The sequence below is a fragment of the Melozone crissalis genome, unplaced genomic scaffold (genome assembly GCF_028551555.1).
Source record: "Melozone crissalis strain CALT ecotype California unplaced genomic scaffold, PUWL_Pcris_2 ptg000099l_1, whole genome shotgun sequence".
In the NCBI taxonomy this organism is placed as follows: Eukaryota; Metazoa; Chordata; class Aves; order Passeriformes; family Passerellidae; genus Melozone; species Melozone crissalis.
The window spans coordinates 2,783,348-2,803,703 of record NW_026535876.1 but is presented as its reverse complement, the minus strand read 5'-3'; positions in this window follow the sequence as shown (position 1 = coordinate 2,803,703).

Here is a 20,356-nt window from a genome sequence, read left to right as displayed (position 1 = left end):
CAAATACAGGAGTTTTTCGGGGTACCTGGGGAGGGCAGGGGTCACAGGTGTGTGGCAGGGGACAACGAACCTGTTCCTGTTGGAGGCAGCACCCCCGAAGCCATGGGATTGTAGCCCATGGCATCTCGCTGCCTGTAGCCCTTGGGATGAGCCCCCACAGGCCCTGCTGATGGGCAGGGCTGCAGAGGGGGCTCCCCACATCAGCCCCTCCCAAGCAGACACTGTCACCCCTGTGCCCAGCACAGTGGGTCACTGCTGGCACCCATCTCCCCCCATGCCAGCCCTGCTGCCCCCGATGCACTGGTGCTACTCACTGGCCAGGAACCTGCACGCTGAGCATGCGGTCACACGACAGACACATGAAAGGGACTGGCAGCTGCCTATGGAGGGTGAGGGAAGAGGGCCGGCTGAGCTCCTGGGGCCACAGGCCTGCAGCACACAGGCAGCAGCTCCCTGCAGCAGCCAGCTGCAGGGCAGGTCACTGCACAGGGTCACAGCCATTGCAGGGTGAACCGTGGGCTGTTGAGCCTGTTTCTCCCCATCCCCAAGGTGCTGGCTGATGCCAGGTGAAGGGCACAGGCACCCATGCCACCATCTCAAGCAGCCCCTGCAGCGCTTTCAGCCCCTCTCTGGCACCAAAGTCCCCCCGTGTGCATGGCCAGGAGGGCAGGGCATGGCCCAGCTCAGGGGCATGGTGTGTGACAGCCCTGCCTGGAAGGAGCAGTTCCCATCTCCATTCCCAAAGCCCTCAGAATCTCCATTGCACTCACTTCTTAATCCCAGCGGCGTTTTCACGCAACAGCCTATCCTCGAGTTCCTCCATGCTCCTGTTCCAGGAGTCTTCCAGGTGTTTACGGAAAGTCTTCAGCTCCAGGCGATCCAGCTGTGAACAGGTGCACAGCCTCAGCCAGCTGCTCCAGGATGTGACATGGAGCTCTCCAGGGAAAAGCCTGGAGGGGGATCCTCAGAGGGATGCTGCCGCAGGCTGTCAAGTCCCAAAGGTGCCAGTTCCTCACGGTGGGGACGAAATACCCCTCACCTTGTCTTCAATTGCATTGCTGAACTGCTGCTGCATATTGTTCCAGTGCTGCTCCTGGCCTGAAATCTGGCTCTGCAACTCCTGCATTCTCTCATCCAGCTCCTCCACGTTCTCTTCAAACTGGCTGCAATCGACTTTGCTGTCCAAGGCAGCTTTGTCCGCCTTCTAGCAGAGGGGAACGGCAGGAGAGCGGCGGGGAAAGGGATGAGGAATGCCAGGCAGGGCCAGCGTGTGAGGGGCAGAGGGAGGAGTGCTTCCTCCAGGCCATCATGCCCCTTTCAGGCTGCTGTGGCCCCATTTGCCCCATCACCCTGGTGAGCTTGGTCCCACCATGTGAAGGGTGAGAGACCCCATGAACTCAGGAAATTCCCCCTCTCAAGGGGACAATTTCTGCCACCCAGCCCCCAAGGGACAAGGGGCATTTGTCACCCTGCCTGGGAAGCCCTGGGCTGGCACAGAGGCCCCTTAGACTGTACCATGTCCATGGCAGCCATCATGTCCTGCTGATCTGCTTTCTCCTTCTGCAGCTTCTCCAGAGGCTGGGACAGCATCTTTCAGCACAGAAAGGAACCCATGACACCACAGCAAGGTTGGGGCACACCCCAGAATGTAGGAGCACACTCCTCTCCCCCTGTCTGCACACACTCTGTCCCTGATTTGTCACAAGCCTTCTGCCCAGTTGGGTCTGTCAGAGACGAGCAAAATGGACGACAAACAGGGTGAACAAAAGGGTTGATAGAAGCAATAAGCAAAGCAATGATAAAAAGGACGAGCAGCCAGCAGGCTCCTTCTCCTTCCAAATCCCTTGCAGGACTGAGGCCCTCCTCAACACAACTCCTGTTGCCAGGCAACGCACCCCACTCCACTCCTGGGAGCCAGTGGGTCTCATGAAGTCATAGATTAATGGAGTCTTGGAATGGCATGGGCTGGAAGGGACCTAAAAAATCATCTCGTTTCACCCCCTGTCAGGGACAGGTAAAGGAACATTTTCCACTAGACCTGGTTGCGACAAGATCCCATCTAAGCTGCTCTTGGACACTTCCAGGAATGGGGCAGGCTCTGTTAAGGCATCACCATGCTCACAGGGAAGAATTTCTTCCCAATATCCCACCTATCTCTCCCCTCTGTCATTGTGACGCCATTTCCATGCCAAGCCCTTGTACAAAGTCCACCTCCAGCCCTTTTATAGTCCTTTTAATTCCCATAAAGTGCTCCAAGTTCTCCCAGGAGAGTACAGCCTCATTGTTTTTCTTTTGCTCAGTTTAAGATGTGCATCACATCTGAGCCAGTTCCCCCACTGCTGCAAACCCTCAGCCTGGTTTGGAGCATCCATTGGGATCAGCCTTTGCCAGGGGGGCTGTGCATGAGCCCCTGGCTGAGCTATGGGGTTGTTGGGGCACAGAATCCTTTCTTCTCAGGAGTTCAGGGCAAAAAGTCTCTGTGGGTGAAGCCTTTGGACATTTTCCTCCAAGTCAGGTTTTATGTCAGCTTGACAGTCCATAAAGAAGACAATGACATAATTGCTCCTGCCAATGTCCCCAAGACTGTTGGGGAAGACAGATCAAGTTCTTCCCTTCAATGCCTGCTATTTACTATATGTTCTACTTTAGGTGTCCACAGAGCCCCATAATTACCTTGGGCCGCCTTGATTTGTTACTGAGCTCTCAAGGTAGCGCTGACTGTTCCATTAACTGCCACTTTTGCAAAATTTGCTACAGTTTCAGTGAGGTTTCATTGTCCCCTGGGGAATGGCCTGGGGTGACAGGGACAGGGACAACCCTCCCAAGCCCCTCCCAAGCATCCCCCAGGGCGAGAGGCACAGAGACCCCTTGAGCATCTCCTGGGAACTGAACAAAATAAACTTGGCAGAAATCAAACTGAACTCTGCATAAATCACTTTGAAGAATATTTGCTCTTCCCACAAGTAACTTGTGATGGAAATGCAAACAAATCCCAAATATGAATAAACCGACAATCCAAGCATTGATGTGGCAATTCCAAGTTTCATTGGTTCCTGCACAGCTCCAGCTCAGCTGCTGGCAGCTTCTGATAGAAGAAAAGAGAAAATTTGGCCCAATACAGATTATTAAAAGGAAGGGGAAGTTCTGTGTAGCTGCCACAAAGGTAACAGGGATCAAGAGAAAAATGATTCATTCTCACATTTGGCAAAGAACCCAAGCCTGGGAATTCAGGAGATATTCGGGAATTTAGGTACTTGAGCTGGGCTTCTTGTAGGACTTTCAGCAGCCTTGTGTTCCTCACCGTGGGGTGAATGAACCTTGTCAGTCTCGCTGGTAACATTTGCTCCCTTTCCTCCAATGATTTTAACACACTTTTCAAGGAAGGACAACAAAATATTTTCTTTTCACTGGCCACCCACAACAGCCATTTTCCTCATCAGTTCTCCCGTAAGTTGCTCAGAGGAAGCTGTGTCCAAGTTTCCAAGAGTTCCTCCAGAGAGAACCACAACCTCCTCAGAGGACGGGAACCATGCTGTTGTCAAAGGCACTTGGGGACAGACAACAGTGCCCTGAACTCACTGTGCCAAAATCATGTCGCAATCTGGTTAAGAAAATTGTTAGAGAGATGCCTCAGCCCCAATTAAGGCACTAACGAGACCAAATCCAAAGTGGATTTTATTGAACAGTAAATGTGAGGTAGAGAGAGAGATGGAAAGAAAGAGAAAAGGGGAGGAGAGCAAGGGAGTGACAGGGACAGAGACCTCCCCTTGAGCAGGTGTAAGAGTCTGTCCAAATTTTCCCTCATCTGCCTCACGATCATCATTTGAGGACCACTGAAGAGAAGATCCCCCCGTCTCCTCTGTAGGAGAAAGTCATATGCCACAAGGCCCTGAGACCTGAGAGCATTGCTAAGCTACTGTTTCCACAGGTGTTGTTTGCTGTATGCTACACTGAGCCCAATGACAAGAAGGGGGCACCGTGCTCTTTTTGCATCAACAGCCTTGGAAGCTGCCCCACCTCTCGGTCTGGCTGGACTTCTCCTGAGTGGTGGAACCCTGCCGAAGACCCCTCTCACTCGTTTGCAACCACCGTGACACACAGACTGAGATGTAAGAAGCCTCTTCATCAAGAGACCAAGACATCAAACCCCCATGTGAGAAGGCCCCCTCTTATACTTTCCAAGGACTGGGACTGAGACCCCCAACCCGGGGGAGGTGTGTGGGGAGAGGCAAGCTGACCAAAGCAAGATGGATGTTGCAGGTGTGAGCATTGGACCACAAAAACAATGGCTCACGCCCACTGCCGAACATGGACTGTGTGTACCCTTTCGAAACACCATTCTTTCCCCAAAACTACCTTTGATTCAGTTGCAAAATTCATTCTCCCTTCCCCCATTGAAAAAGAGTATAATTGGGGTCCAGATGAACTGTGCCTCTGAGATCTCCCTGACGTAACAGGCGGATCCTCAACTGGACTGGACCAAAGGACTTCATCTTTACGTTTGGTAGCTATACCCCCCTCTCTCTCTCTTTTCTCTCTCTTTCTCTGTATTTTTCTCTCCCTTAATCCCTCTATCGCATTTTGCTGTGGTCATTCAATAAAGGTGCATTTGTTTTGATTATTACTGCAAATCCCCCTGTACTGTGTCGGCTTTTTGCACCCTGAGATCAATCCATGAACAATCACGAAACCCGTTCATAAGGATGGATTGTGACACTGGGGTTACTGGGAGCTACCAGGCCCATGCTGGGAGCTCTCTGTGCACACAGTGGGAGGAACTGGGAGCAACTGGGAATGACAGGATGCATGCTAGTGACAACTGGGATGTCCTGGCAGTGACTGGGATAAAACTGGGGGCAGCTGAACCATGCTGAGGTAACTGGGAGTGCCTGGCAATGACTATGAGAATGTTCAGGGCAGCTGGGATATACTGGGAGTGCCTGAGACCATGCAGGCAATGACTGGGACTGGACTAGGAGCGACTGGGAGCCACTGGGAGCGTGCTGCGGGGAACTGGGACCATGCTGGGGGCAACTGGGGGCAAGTGTGAATGACTGCGGCCCTGCTGGGAGAGACTGGCATCATACTGGGAGTTACTTGGGGCTACACTAGGGGCAACTGGGAGAACTGGGAACACACTGGATCAAAGAGGGAGCAACTGAGACCAACTGGAACTGTGCCAGGGGCAAATTGCATCATAATAAAGAATGACTAGGAGCAACTGGGATCATACTAGGAGCAGCTCCTGGGTGACTGAGTTCTACTGGGATCATCCTGGGAGTGAGGAGGAGCAGCGCGATGGCTCCAGCGCTGGGGCTGGGGGCGCTCCTTGGGCCCCAGGGGGGAGTGGGACCCCCGGCACCGGGACCCCCCTGCTCCTCTTATCCTGCACAGGGACCCCCTGAATCCCCCATTCTGGACATCAGGACCCCCTGCTCCCCTTTTCCTGGCCATCCCATGGCTCCCAACCTCCAGACTTGCCATGGGCGTCACCCTAGGATGCCCTGGAGCACCTTGGATCCCCATTCCTGCCTTTCCCAGCCCCCAGCCCCACCTTTCTGCAAAAACAGAGACCCTCTAAACTCCCCCTTCCCGAACATCCCATCCCGAGTGTTCCCACCCTGGTCCCCCCTTTTTGGGAAACCCTGGACTCCCATTTCCTGGGCTCAAGGACCCCCTGGAATTCCCTTCTACCTCTCCACGTCCCTGCCCCTGTCTCCTGTCCCTCAGCTGTCCCCTGTCCCTCGGCTCTGTGAGGCCAGGGACAGCAGCAGGACGCAGGGCAGCCCATGGGGGAGAACAACCCTCAGCCCCAGCTGGGCCAGTTCCCCCAGTTCCCCCCAGGTCACTCCCAGCATGGGCCCTGTGGCTCCCAGTCACTTCCAGTTACACTCAGTGTGATCCCAGTATCATCCCAGTCACTCCCAGTATGATCCCAGTATGATCCCAGCATGGTCCCAGCACAGTGCCAGCTGTTCCCATTCACCCCTACCATAGCTCCAGGCACTCCCAGTATGGTTCCAGTCCTTCCCAGTATGATTCCAATATGAACCCAGTCACTCTCAGTAGAGTGCCATTTGCCCCCAGTATGATTCCAGTCACTCCCAGATACTCCCAGTATTATTCCAGTAACTTTAAGCTTCCTCTGTGATCCCAGTCACTCCTGGTCTCCCCCAGTATATCCCAGTTGTCCTTAATGTGTTTCCACTCACTCCCAGTTGCTCCCAGTAGTTTCTAGCATTATTCCAATTGCTCATAACCACTCCCAGTAACCTCCAACATGATTCCTGTCACTTCCTGTATATCCCAGTTGCCCCAGCATGGTCCCAGTTGCCCTCAGCCTGCTCCCAATTACTTCCAGTATGATTCCAGAAGGATCCCAGTCACCCTCAGTGTGGTGCCAGTTGCTCCCAGTATGATCCCATTGGTCCCCAGCATGTCCCCATTTCCTCCCAGTGTGATCCCAGTTGCCTCTAGCACAGACCCAGTCCCTCTAAGTATGATCCTGCTCTGATGCCATGATGATCCCAGTTGCTCCTAGTATGGTCCTGGTTGCTCCCAGCTGCTCCCAGTCTGATCCCAGTTGCTCCCAGCGGCCCCTGTGTTATGCTTTGGAGTAGGAGGAAATTTAGGGAAGTGATGCAAAGTTTTTTGTGTATCTGACAGTCTGTTGAGCTACTGAAAGCTAGACACGCTTTTGTGAAACACACATGGTAAAGATGAAAAAATTCAGAAACTTTTTTTCTTTGTTGGTCAGCAGGGAGCTGCTGGGTTTTGGCTTCTGCTCTGTGTCTGGGCTGGGCTGGGCAGTCTTGCTGCAGGCTGGGCTTCTTTTCTATTTTCTGGGCTGCTTGCTAGCTTCTCTCTCCATGGGCTCTGGTTTGGCCGGGCTGGGCTTCAGCAGCTGCTGGGCAAGGAGACAGGGGAGGCTGTGGAGCTTTAGCCAGAGCAGGGCTGGCTGTGGCTGTGAAGATCTCGCTGTCAGGCTGCTTCTTCTTCTTCTTAGCGTGGCTGAGACCAGAGACTTCTGTGGCTGGTGTAGAAAACTAAACACTAACTATAAAGCTGATCTGAACACAACTGAGCCACAGCTTTCTGTTAGTAGTAATTGGTGGGTTAGGTAGGCCTCATGCGTGATGTTAAGTTTTTCAGTACTTCAGTCTTCTTCTGAGTGAGAGAAAAGAACAAAATGCAAGTATATAAAAAACAACATGAAGACACTAAAGTCAATAAAGAAGAAGTTAAGTCTTAGATGAGAGGGCTGAGAAGATGCTTTGTTTTTAGAGCTGAAATCTTCTTGTAAGCTGTAAAGGAGAGGAATAGTGGATTTGTTTTTACTAACAATCTGTGGGTCTGCTCGTAGATAAAACCAGCTCTGGAAGATAAAAGAAACAATGGGAAGGATTCCACTGATTGATGATTGGAAAAAGATATTTGCTTTTACAAATACACTTTAGGTTTGCAGATAAACAAAATAAGCCATTGAGAAATGAAAGAAACAATGGGGAAGAAAAACCCCTAAACTCCGTAAGAATTAAAAACTAAAAGGGAGGGTTATACATTAGAGGGAAATCTTTGGGAAATCTTCGGTGTCAGGCGTATCAGGGCATCTGTACCTCTCAAGCACCTCAGCCAAGGGGAAAGAGAGAAGGGAAATGTGGCCAGGAAATTAGGATAAAAAGAAGGTTGCATCCTCCAAAATTTCAAGAGATCCCAGGGGAATGCCCCATGGCCTCTCCCTTTATTGGAATAAAGCCAGAAAGGACTCCTCTGTCTCCTTTGCGAACATAAACCTCTGGTGTTTCTGGATTAATTTTCCCAACAAGAAAATACTCCCACCAGGAGCGCCCTCAGCCCCAGGGCTGGAGCCATCGCGCTGCTCCTCCTCACTGCCAGTGTGATCCCAGGATGATCCCAGTAGAACTCAGTCACCCAGGAGCTGCTCCCAGGATGATCCCAGTACAGCCCAGTCACTCCCAGTCCTGGCATCTCCCCAGGCCTCTCTGCGTTCCGACCTGTCCCGGCTCCATCCCCGCCCCTCCCGGGGGCTGCGAGGGCTGCGGGAGAGGAGGAGGAGGAGGAGGGAGGGAGGAAGAGGCGGAGCGGGGGAGGAGAGGGGGAGCCAGGCGGCTCCGGCGCTGCCTGAACTTGCAGCAGCCTCTTGTCCCCTCCTGTCAGGGAGTTGCGCAGAGCCAGAAGGTTCCCCCTGAGCCTCCTTTCCTCCAGGCTGAGCCCCCTTCCCTGCTGCCTCAGCCCCTCCTGCTGTTCCAGCCAGAGTCGGATACTAGTGCTGCAAAGAGCAATGTACAGACCTGGCATAGGTGCCTTCGTCACCACATTTTAACCTTTCATTAGTTACAGAAAGACTCTTGGGAAGCCCCAAACTGCAGTCCGTCGCTGCAGTGCCAATCTCCTTTGCAAATCCCTTCGGCCCGGCCCGGCCCCACCCGGCCCCGCACTCGGTGCCGCGGTTGCCCGGTAACCGCGCCCGGGCCCTCAGCGTCTGTGACAGCGGCGCGGCCTCAGTTGCCTGAGAGCGCGGCCCTGGCTGGGTGTGCGCAGCCTGGGCTCCTGCTGGCGGCTGCACCGGGCCATTCGCCAGGGGAACTATCGGCGTAGAGAATTGCTAAAGGTGCAGAGCATTGGCCTCTGCGAAAAGCTCCTCAGCGTGCAGAACACTGGTGTCTGCTAGGGAGTCCTGAATTTCATTTGAAGGTAAAGACCGACTAAAGTTGAACTTTTTGGTTTTGTTTCATCTGTGCTCTGAAAGAGAATGCCAAAGGGATACAGAGAATGTGATCATGCCAGTCTTCTGGCGCAGTAGTTCAGTGACATGTACACCTGAGAGGATGAACAATAAATGGACTACTGATTGTGCTTTTTTTACTGAAGAAGTGCAACATTTTCTAAAGATAGTAGTCTATACATTTTTTCCCTATAGTAACTGCTTAAACTGCTTAAAGGTGAATGAGTTCTGTTCAAGTTTCAGTGGGTTTTCATCATCTGGGTTTTAAAATTTTTAGGGAGATGCCTCTGTATTGAGGTGCAGACGAGACCATATGCCAAAGCCAATGGTCTGGATTTTATGGAACAGTAAATGTGAGGGAGAAAGAGAGAGAAAGAAAAGAAAAAGTGGGAGTGGAATGGAGGTTGGGAAGGGGGGGAGGAGAAAGAGAGTGACAGAGAGAGATTTAGTAGAAAATATCACCATTCCATGGATCCCATTGGCCTACCATTAAATCCTCTTCTGGTCTTCTCTGTGGTGAGGTCTGGCAAAATGTAAGACTCCACTGGGTTAATGCAGATTTGGGCAAGGTGATACCTTGCCCAGGTACCTCCCAGGGGTGGGGCAAGTTGGACTCTGTCTCTTGCTACTTTCAAATAATATAAAATCTTTAGCACCCATATATCCTTTGAGTCTGCCATGAGTTGGGTTCTGGATTTTCAGATTTGTTGTGTTGCTTTGCATGCCCTGCAGTCGTCTGGTGCAAGGCCTCAGGAATGGGTCTGGAGGCACTGTGGAGGTCTTAGCTGGGAGGTTTGTGAGCAAACCTGGCCTCAGCAGAAGAGTCTGTGGCTATGACTTCCCCAGCCTGAACCCAGACAGAGCTGATTTTCAGGACAGCTGCTGGGTTTGGCTTTGTTGTGGATAGGTTTTTCTCCTCAGCCTTGTTTACTTCTCCCCAGACCTGAGGTAATGGGACAATAGTGTCACCTTGATCTTGTCTCAAGTTCCCTTAGGCAGCTTAACTCACAGTGCCAAGTTCCAGTCAGGAGGGGTGGGCTTGGGTGGTCGCAGCTTCTTTATACAGTTTTGTCACAATGGACAGAAAGTCCTTTATAATGATATTTAAGCCATTAGCCATAACATTCCAGTCTCTCATTAGTGTCTCAGCTGTGAGGAGCAGCTGATAGAGCAAGGGTGCTTTAGCCTAAAGAAGAGGAGGCCCACTCTAGCTATTTTTGAGTAATATTTAGGCTACAGTTTTGTCTCTTCGAACTGTTATTAATGTTCAGATTTTTAGCTCCAGGTTTCAGTATGATCTAACTTTGAATTGCACAAGGTAGCCATATAGTTCAAATAAAGTCCAACTAGTGGCCTAACTATACTAGCTACTTACACCAAACAAGCACTTAGCTACTTTCAAGTAATGTACCATTTTTAGCACCAGAATATGCCTTGAAGCTGCCATGAATTGGGTTGTGGATTTTCAGAGTTCCATTGTTGCTCCTTCCAGTTTTGTTGAGGCATTGTCGCTCACCTGCGACATCGTCCCTTGGAAATGGCGTCTGGATTGCCAAAGAAGACACCAACACCTCGTCTTTTGTCCAGGGAAGGGCTGAAGCCTCATACTGTGAGTACCCACTGTGGCTGTGTTAAGGCTGGCACTGCCCTGGTGTCCCTGCTCTCCCTGCCCCTGTTGTCCAGCAGTGCTGTGAAGCTGCAGAGCCCCTCCCCAGCCCTTTGTGCTGTGCTGCTGTTGCTGGGGCTGTCCTGGTGCAATAGGGAACACTGTGGGATGCTTCAGCTGTGTCTTGCCTGGCTATGCCAGCAGAGCCAAGTGAAACCAATGCACAGCTGAAGGCCTGAGCATGTGTTCTGTCCCTTTCCCTTTGCCACAGGAATTCCTTCTGTCAGGCTGGGCACTCACCTGTGCTGCTCTGACCATCCTGCCCTTGGGCACCTGGGCATGTGGCGGGGGGAAGCTCAAACTCTGCCCAAAGCCTTGAGAGCCACGGCTGGTCCCAGCTGGAAGAGCTTCCAAAGCAGCTGTTCTCTCCCAGCTCCTGTGTGGGCACAGATGCAGCCCTGCAGGCAGCGCTGGAGCCAGGGCCACAAAGCTCACTTGGCTGAAGATGCCCCACTGCTGAGGCTCTGTCAAGGAGATGCCTCTGTTTTCTTCTGTGGAGGGCTCTGTCAGCCCAGACAGAGAAAACAATCAACAGGGAGAACTAAAACCTGGACACATTCCTGTGCACCTCACTCTTGGTACAGTGTTCCCTTCTTGCATCTCTTGGACTCATCCAGCAGCAATATCTCCTTGCTGTGAGTTCTGAGCGTTGTGCAGGGATGGAGTTCAGGCAGTTCTGAGAGCTCCTCCCCATTCTCTGGAAAGGTCACTGCCTCAGTCCAATGACACGTAAGAGGAAACAAATGCCCAAAGAGCAGAAATCCCCAACCATGTCCCATCCAATCATGGAGAAGGCAATGGGACAGAGCCATATGGCTGGAGTATGTGTGTTCCACTCTGTATTATTAATTGTATTAATTCACTGATGCTAAGTATTTCAGCAGGAAACCCCCAGGGCTTCCAGGAATGTCCTAGTGGCTGTGATCACAAGTTATTCACCAGTGCCACTTGTTCAAGAAAAGCCTTTCTGAACAAGCACAACTCTGAGGCTCTAGCTGGTTTACTTTTGCCTTTCAGCTGCTTCCCTCTAAGTTCCAGAGGGAGAAGTTTCTCAGCAGGAAGAAGGAGGCCAGCACTGGGGGGAGTATTCTGCCCAGAATTGGCCCATTTCTAGACAGGAGTGAGACTTGCCCAAAGGTAGCCTTTTCCTGCTCTTTTCCTTTCTGTTTCACATGAAGTTTGAAGAGGGTGTGTGTTTGTGACAGGCTTGCCTCCAGCAAAATACCTCAGTGTCCAGGTCCTGCTGTCATTGCAAAGTGCTGGGAGTGGTGGACTGGGAGTGCTGATCTGCACTAAGGCAACACAAATACCCTCTGCTGAAGCTGCTGGGGTGTGCTGGAGCGCAGCTGCCATTGCTAAAACAATGGGAGGAAGGCTGGGGACACAGAGACCCAAAATTGCCCCTTGCCATTCTCCTGCTGAAGGAGCCACCTCTTGCTTTGGTGTGGTCACCATCAAATGCTCGGGGTCACAGGATTCGCTGCAGAGTGGCAGCGTTGGCCTTTGAAGGCCAAGGATCTGCAGGAATTACTTCAGATTGAACACAACAAATTGCATTTCTGCTTTGGGCTGGAACAATGTGTTGGACCCTGACGGGGTGTTAGATTTTGCAGGCTGCCAGATGTACAGGGGACTGGCTCTGGGCAGAGGGGAATGGATGTGCTTTGTCTGGATCAGTGCCTTCTCAGAGGTGTGTTTAAAGCTGCTTTTCTGGCAGGACTAGTTTGGTATAAAGCACAGTCCAAACGGGTAGGTGACTGAGGTGGGCTGTTGAGTAGGAAATTGGAAGCAAGAGACATGGAACACAATCCAGGTAAAGGATTGTCCTGGAGAGGAGCCTTGGGAACACCTCAGGGAAGGGCACAGCTAAGGGACAGTGTGCTGCAGCCACTCCCTTCAGCAGAATGCGTCTGCTGTGAAGTCACAGAGGAGAGCTGCTTGCATCTCTGCAGTGACAGCAGTGTGGCTGGAGAAGGCAGACAAAGCAGGGCAGAGTTTTCTCCAAGCAATGTCTCTGCTCCAGAAGCATTTGCTGTTGTTGTGTCATTCCAGACGTGCCTCTGCAATGGCATGAAATAAGATCGCAGTAATGACAAGAAAGCACCCATTTAAAGGCCACTGAAAAAGGAGATACCAACTCTACTTTTACCCAAGTTGCTGAGCAAATAACTGAAACTTATCCTCATTCAGCATTCACCTCACTTGTCTTTTTATTTTCAGCTCATTTGTCTTTTTATTTTTGCCTTTTCCTCTCTTTGGAACACACTAACTTTTAAATACAATGAAAAGGAACAAAATCATCAAAGCAAAGGAAAAGTGTTTCTTAGTAAGGATTCAGCTGAGCTGGGGATGTCTCCCTCCCTGAGAGCCAAGCGCACACACACACCCTCTGAGAAAATGGCAATCTTTGTATCCCCATTGTACCCGGCTGGGGCGGTCCCTGTGCCCTTTGCCATTGGATGGGTACTCAGGAGCTTCCATTCTCTACTGAGCACCAACTTTTCTGTGCCCTCCCTTCTCGTCCTCCTTCCCTTTGGTCAGGTCTTCAACTCTGTCCCTCTCACTGTGACACTCAACAAACCAACCTGAACAAATGCAAACCAAAAATAACACACAGAACCAACAAATTCCATTCTTTTGCTTAATAACCTGTTGGCTTTAGCCAAGTGTCACCTCATCTCTCAAACCTTCTCTGGTCCTGTGCTCTTCTTACTGATGTCTAAGTTGTAGAGCAGAAAAGATATTTGCAGTTGTGTGGGCCTCGGTTTCCCTGTCTCAGAGTAAAAGACATCCCAAATCCTTTCCCATGGAGTCTCCTGTAAATTCATGGGTTTTACTTACTCCATGAGTGCTCAGTCAGTGCCCCAGAGCTCTGTGACGACGTGGGCACAGGGCTGTGTTTTAGGAAAGTGCTGCCTGGCATTCTGGAGAAAGAAACCTGGAGAAATCCATGCCAGAAGAGCAGCTTGGCTTGAGCCTGCTCTGTGTGGCCCAGCAGCTGTGGATCAGCTCAGAGCAGAGGTGGGTGAGCCACTGTTTGCCCAGTGTGGGCTGGGCAGACGTGCTCCCCCAGAGTCTGTACTTCACTGGGGATCAGTGGAAGATTCTCCTGCATGAACCTTCCTCCCAGCAGCTGAAGCTCTCCCTGCTCTCTCTCCTCTCCAGCTGCCGTCAGCTGCTCCGAAACAGAGCTGGTTTGGGGTTTCCCCACCAGAGCTGGTATTTCAGAACTTCGTCGCTCGGGAGGTCTCTGAAATGGTGCTGTCTCTCATGAATAAGGACAAGGTAAGTGCTGGCACGTGAAGCTTTAACACTGTGCTGGAAGAGGAGAGTGCTGTCATTCCCTCAGTGTACAGCAAAGCAAGTTATCTGCTGCAGCACATGCAGAAGAAAATGTCTCAGCACCTTGTTCTGCAAGATGGTGGAAATCTTCCTGTGCTGGGAATTGTGCCCAGATTTTTGCCAGGCGTTGCTGGTGTCTATCCCAAAGGAGTTTCCTTCTCTCGAAAGCTCTGGATTGACAGGAATGTTGAGTGCTGTACAGTTCTTACCTGCTCTCATGCTTTGCCTTGGGTCTATAGCACACCCTGTGTGTCCTTGGTTAATCTTGGCTCCTGGTAGGAATCTCTGCCTCTCTCAACCAGTTTGGCTCCCTTTATGCAGTTCACAGGCAAAGCTCAGGGGCTGAGCCTCCTGCACTTTATGCTGGAATCACTTCTCATTAATGGCATTGGCCCTGCAGGAACCGTGTTCTGCAAGAGCCCTGCAATCAGAGTGATGGAGCAGAAGCAGTGAGAGGCCTTTAGGTGCCACTTGAGGCTCCTGCTCAGCTTCATCCAGCTCTGCTCAGCTTTTCCAAAAGCAACACGGTGCTCTGCTTTCCCTTTGCAGAAGCACAGCACATCCAAAGCCATGTGCTCCTGGAGGTTTCCACCTTCAGCTGAAGAAATTGGGATTGTTTTGCAGTTTCCCAAGAGAGCTGAGAGGGGAAAAGTTGAAAAATGTCAGTTGTGTTCCACTGTAAAGAGGAAAACTTGAGACCATTTGAATTTCAGTCAGGGAAACATTTTCTCAAGTGAGGCTTGTGCCAAGAGTGGGCTGGTGGGAGGAGACAGGAGGGAGTCCAAATCATCTGGTTTAGACTTTTGGAGAGCATTTTGGTGCTCAGGGGTTATGATATCAGTGTGTTAGAAAATGCATGTGTGCTGTGCATGGGTACCCCAGAGGGCAGAACCTGGCCTCCTGGCTGCAGGCAGGAATGCCCAGCAGCCCAGCTTGCCTTCACAGGCAGCAGGAAGCCCTGGAGAGCCAAGATTGGCTTTGCATACTGGAACCACACTGTCAGTCAGTGCTGGTCCTGTTTCTCCAGGCAGAAAATGCCTCTGAAGCCCCATGGTCAATAGACACCGCCTGTCTGTGTTTCTGTTACTTTTGGCAAGCTGGTTGCTCTCATGGTTTTATGATTCTTCCTTGCTGCTTTACTGCCCATTTAAGTTCTCTTTGCCATCTCCTTGTTTTAGGGATTGTCTTGCTGTGTTCATTCCTTCTTTTGCTTTTCAGGTTTGCTTTTATTCCCAGTAAGACCACAGTGTTTGGTCTCCTGTCTTGCTGCTCTGCCTGCCTGACTGTATCCCCAGAAGGTCCCTACCCAAACCTGATCTGCTGGAAGGGAATTTCTTCCTTGCCCCACAGTAATGTGCTGGTTTGCTTTTAGGTAGCACATTCCCCCTCTGGAACATGACAACTTCATGGCTGTGTGCAGGCAGAAGCCAGCAGGTTTTTTTGGCCTTGTTGAATACGCAGGTGACTTGGTTCAGATGCTGTGTCTCCATCCTGCTGGTGCTGACCTGCTCGGCCCTTCCTTCCCAGCAGGCACTGCCCTACTGCCCCTGGCCAAAACGCTGGAGCCAGAGAGAAGGGATTCAAGTTCAGCCTTGTGAATGATGTGCCTGTGCCTGCTCAGCTGAAAGTGCTTTGGAAAAGGGGCAAGGGAGGGATGGTAGCAGGGCATGGACTGGTCTCCTCTCGTCCTGTTTCCACAAGTGGCAAAATCAAATTTCATGTCTTTGCTGCAGTTTCTTCACGTGGTGAAGGTCTCCATGGAGAGCTCACCTTACTTCCAGCTGGTGAGCTCCAGCGATGCGTACCGTGCCGTGCCGCCGGGCGCCTCTGCCCCTGTGCGCATCCGCTTCACCCCCAGCAAGAACAAGGTGAGGCTGGAGGAGCCACAGCACACAATGATCTCCACAGCCATTGTTTTCCCTGCACTCTGGCTCCAGCCCATTGCATGCTGTGAGCTGGGCTCCAGGCGTGGGCAGGCAGCCTGCAGCCAGTCACACCTTGGCACTGCTGGCAGGCACTGCAGCCAGGCCTGAGAGGCTCTGCTTCCCCTCCGTGCACATTGCTGAGCATTGCCAAGGGAAGATGCACAGGAAACAGGATGAAAATGACAGAGGGCTGCTGATAGATGTTGGGCCATCTCTAGGTGCAGTGGAAGGGGTTTCATTCTGATGGAAAACACCAGAGGAACAAAGAGGTCAGAGAGCTTTCCTCCTTCCTGGACTGCCAACAGCTTCCCTGCCTGCCCCTGGGCTGGAGCAAAGCCGGTGCTTTTTCACTCCCTCTGTTGTGCAGCCTTGCAGCTGTGCTGTCCCAGAGCACAAGTGAGCATGGCACAGCTGCAGGGCCAGGGCAGAGGATGTGCTGTGCCTGTGAGCCCGGCCTGGCACAGGCACACTGGGCTCTGGGTGCCCTTGGTCAGCAGGAGATTGCTGAGCTGCAGGGGACTTGAACACCTGCCTGAAGGAGCTGGTGTAGGGCAGGTACAAGCTGCAGGCCGAGCTGTGAGCCCAGTGCCCGTGGCAGTGACACTGCTGGGGCTCTGTCTTCATGCCTGTCGCTGTGCTTGCTCTGTCAGCTGGCACCCATTCCGTGCCAAAGGTGCTTTTGTGGGGAGGTTTGAACAGCAGTGCTGAGGCCCTGGCAAGTCTGATCTCAGTGCTGGGATCTGGAGGGTTCATGTTCTGATCTGGAGGCTTGTTCATACAGAAGGGTTGAGGGCATGGCATGGAAGGGAGGAAGCCTGGCAGGGAAACAAAGAGAGGCCCTTTCCAACAGCATCCTGCTACCTCTTAGCACTGTTCTTCTCCTGACTTGGTTGGACAGGCAAAGTTAGAGGGGAGTTGTGAGCCAACTGATGTTTCTGCACCAGGCCAGAGGTGCAGGATGTCTTTGGGTGCAGCTGTTTTCTCCTCTTCCTTTTGCTGCTTAGAGTCAGTTGAACACTTTGTCCTATTCTCAGACAGTGGGAATATAGAAGCCTAAAGAGCAATGTCCTGTGTTCCCCAGCTCCATGTTGCTTAGAAGGGGCTTAGGAATTCTCTAACATCATTAAAGTTTAGAGTAGGAATGATGGTGGCCTAGGGCTGTTATCTCTATGAGCCAAGTGACACAAGAGCTGAATGCCACTGAGACAGATTTTGCAAAGTGCACTGGTGCCTTTAAAATGTGACATAGTAGTAGAACTTCGTGTTCATTTGAGGGTGCAATAGGTAAAGTGATGGCCTTGAAGGGGTATAGGAAATGGTTTTTCTTCTGCCATGGGGATGGCACTAAATGTCCTGTGCTGAGCCAGTTTCTTTTCCTGCAGGATTATTGCCACGAGCTGGTGTGCCTCACTGCAAGGGAAAGGATCATTGTGCCAATTCGGGCCATTGGTGCCCGAGCTGTGCTGGACTTCCCTGCCCAGCTGGACTTCTCCAAGTGTCCCGTCAAGGTCAACGCCCAGCAGACTCGGCTGGTGCGCAATGTCGGTGCCCGGGCAGCTCGGTACCAGCTGAGCACCCAGAGGTGAGGCAGCTCATCTGTCGCTGTGCAAACACCTTTGGGTGAGAGCGGAGTTGGGAAAGAGCTACAGACGGAACCAAGCATCGAATCTGCTGCCCTGCAGCCTGGCTGGAAGTGAGCAGGATGGAAGGCATCTGCTCTTGCTTTCAGTGGCCTTGGAGCTTTCTGTGTCCCAGATTCCCTGGAGGCTGCTGGAACATGTTGGGAGCTGGCTTGCACCCTGCTGAGCACAAGCAGCTTCTGAAATGCTTCCTCAGCACTGTCAGCCAAACAGAGCCATACTCTGGGAGGCCACAGGCACGTGGCTTTGCAGTGGTCCTGGAGGGGGCCTCTGGAAATCATCTGAGCAAACACACTGCTCAAAGCAAGAGCAGTGTCTGGGGGTTGCAAGGTGCCATTGGGAGACATGGACCTGTCTTTAGATGCCATACAAGAAAACAAACATGTCAATGGACCTAGTTATAAAAGCAGAAGAAAAGAACCTTTTTAAAACCCCTCCATACCTTATCTTTTCTGCCTGTCAGGTGCAGCAGTGATTCATTAAGAGGATGGATCTAACAGGATGAGAAGTGTCTTAAGGAGCAGCTCACAATTAACAGAGAAAAGCCCAAAATTTAGCTTTCCAGGCCTATCTCTTGGCAGTGATTTTCCTTTGGTTCTTACAGTGTCAGGGATGTCTCCTTCACAGCTCTTCTAGCTGTGGGCTCAGGGAACAATTTAGTGGTGTTGGCTGAAATTCAGAGGAGTTACGTTTAGCTGTAGACTTGTAGAGCTTGTGTCTTTGGGTCTTGGGGAGCCAGGTGTGTGTGAGAGATGACTGCTACAGCAGGAACAGAGGAGTCTGGTGGGTACCGCCCAGGGATTGAAGAGATGCGGGGGCTGATTTGCACTCAGTTTTTCAGTGCTGACGGCTGAGTCCTGAACTTGGCTGGATCCTCTTCTCCTGATAATTTGAAAAGAAGAAGACACCTTCTTTCTCAGGCAAGCCCTGAAGTCATTATTGGAAATGTTATTCCCATCCTGCCACCTGAAGGCAGGAGCATGTAACATGGGGCAGGAGTGGGAAGGGAATGGAATGGAAGGTAGTGCTGAAGCTTGGCCAGGGATTCCCCTAACTGGCAGTTTCTCTATTGTGGTGAAATTTCTGGCCAAAGACTAAGAACAGAATGCTGTGCCTTGCCCCCAGCAGGCCCTGATCCCCCCAGCCCCAGCAGAGCTGCAGCCGTGCTGGCATCAGCCCCGGGGCAGATGCAGGAGCACGAGCACTGATCTGGCTCTGGGGCTGCTGGGGCTTTGTCTTTCCTCCCCTCCCTCCAATGTCTCACGTCCAGCACATGAACATTGCTGGCCCAAGGCTTCTCCATCAGCCAGCAGTGATGTTCTCACCAGTGGCAATGGGAACAGGTCAGCCCATAATTACAGCAAGAGGTCCTTAATGAGCAGAACCTGAAGTGAGTTCATCAGCTGTTACTACTGACATGAACAAAGTTCAGCTTGGCAGATGTTCTCTTTGTTTTTGTGTGTGATGCATTCATCAGCAAAGTCCCCAGAACACATTTGAAGTGACAGATTGACCAGCAACAAAGCACCAGGGCCAGGAACTTTTGTTTCCTCACTGGGGCTGTAGAAGGGCACAAAGCCCAGCAGCTGCTGGGCAGAAGCACATTTCCCCTGAGCTGTCCCTGAGCATCAAAGCACAGAGTCTTGTGCCTTTAACCGAGCCATTGCCTGCTCTGTCCTCGGCCTCCAGAGGCAGCGTCACTGCACCGAGTTTACACTTCGACCTGGCTGAGCTCGACTTCGGGGACATCTCCTTTGGTGAGTGTTCCCTGGGCTGGGACACAGCCTCAGGGCTCTGTGCCTTCCAACAGAAAAGCATCCCTCACTCCTGCCCTGCCCCAGCAGCCTCTTCAGGCTGTGAATTGCAGGGCTGCTGCTGCTGCTGCTGCCTCAGGGGGCATTTTGCCATTGTGAGATCCAATGGAAGCAAGGAATAGAAAGGCAGTATTTTCTGGTGTCTCTGTGCTGCTTTAAAAGACAGATGTCTGCCAAGGAAGGTGGGAATCTTGCTGCAATGGAAAGATGAGCCCCTCCCTCCAAATGATTATCCCTTTGAAATGACAGGGCTCCCAGGCAAAACTGTGGGAAAAGGAATAACAGTTCTTTGCTAGACTATCTCAGGAGAGCACAGACAAGACAAGAACAGACATTTCCCAGATGCCAAGTCCTGTTTTTCCCCTTTGGTGGAGTTGTGGTCACAGCAGGAGGAGCTGTGGGCTCTGGCAGGGCAGTGATCGCCCCCCAGCCGGTGCGGGAAGGGAAGGGAAGGGAAGGGAAGGGAAGGGAAGGGAAGGGAAGGGAAGGGAAGGAGGAAATGCTCCTTTTGCACAGCCCCAGAGGGCAGGGGGATGTGGGCAGTGCCCAGCAGCAGCAGTAGCTGCGGGGCAGGCAGGCAGGGTCGGTGCCAGCGCTGAGCTGCAGGCAGGGCAGCCCCGGGCCAAGCACAAACCTCCCGCAGCAGCAGCGGCCGAGCTGTGATCCCCGAGCGGGAGGAAGGGAAGCTCCGCTCCCTGCCCAGCCTCAGCTCCCACTGCACAGCCGCCCACGGCATCACGCCACAACTGCCAAAAAACCCCAAGGGAAAAGCCCAGCCCAGGGCCAAACCCCCCCAGAACCGCTATCCCCCTTCCCAGACCAAGGGCAACATTCACGGCCAAGCCTAAACCCAGAACAATGAAGTTCATGAACTTCTGAAGGAAACTCATTGTCTTTTTTGAGCTGCTTCTTCCCCAGCCTGCATGACCACGGAGGCGCTTGTCAAGTTGCCTTTGGAAGGAATGAAACACGAAAGGCAAGAGATGGAAATATGGGTCTGAAGCAGGAGATTCAGATCCTGCTGAATCCAATTTCATTCCTAAGGGCTCTTGGGCTAAAGGCAGCTGTTGTATCTTTGCTTCTTTGTAACTGTTGACTGTTGTCTGCATGTGCTGGCCTCAGTCTCATTGGAGGTTTTGACATCTGGGTTTTTCCTTTTTGTGCCTGTCTTGCCTCCCTGCTGGAGTCCCTGCTGGAGCTGGCAGTGGTCACTTGGATGGGCA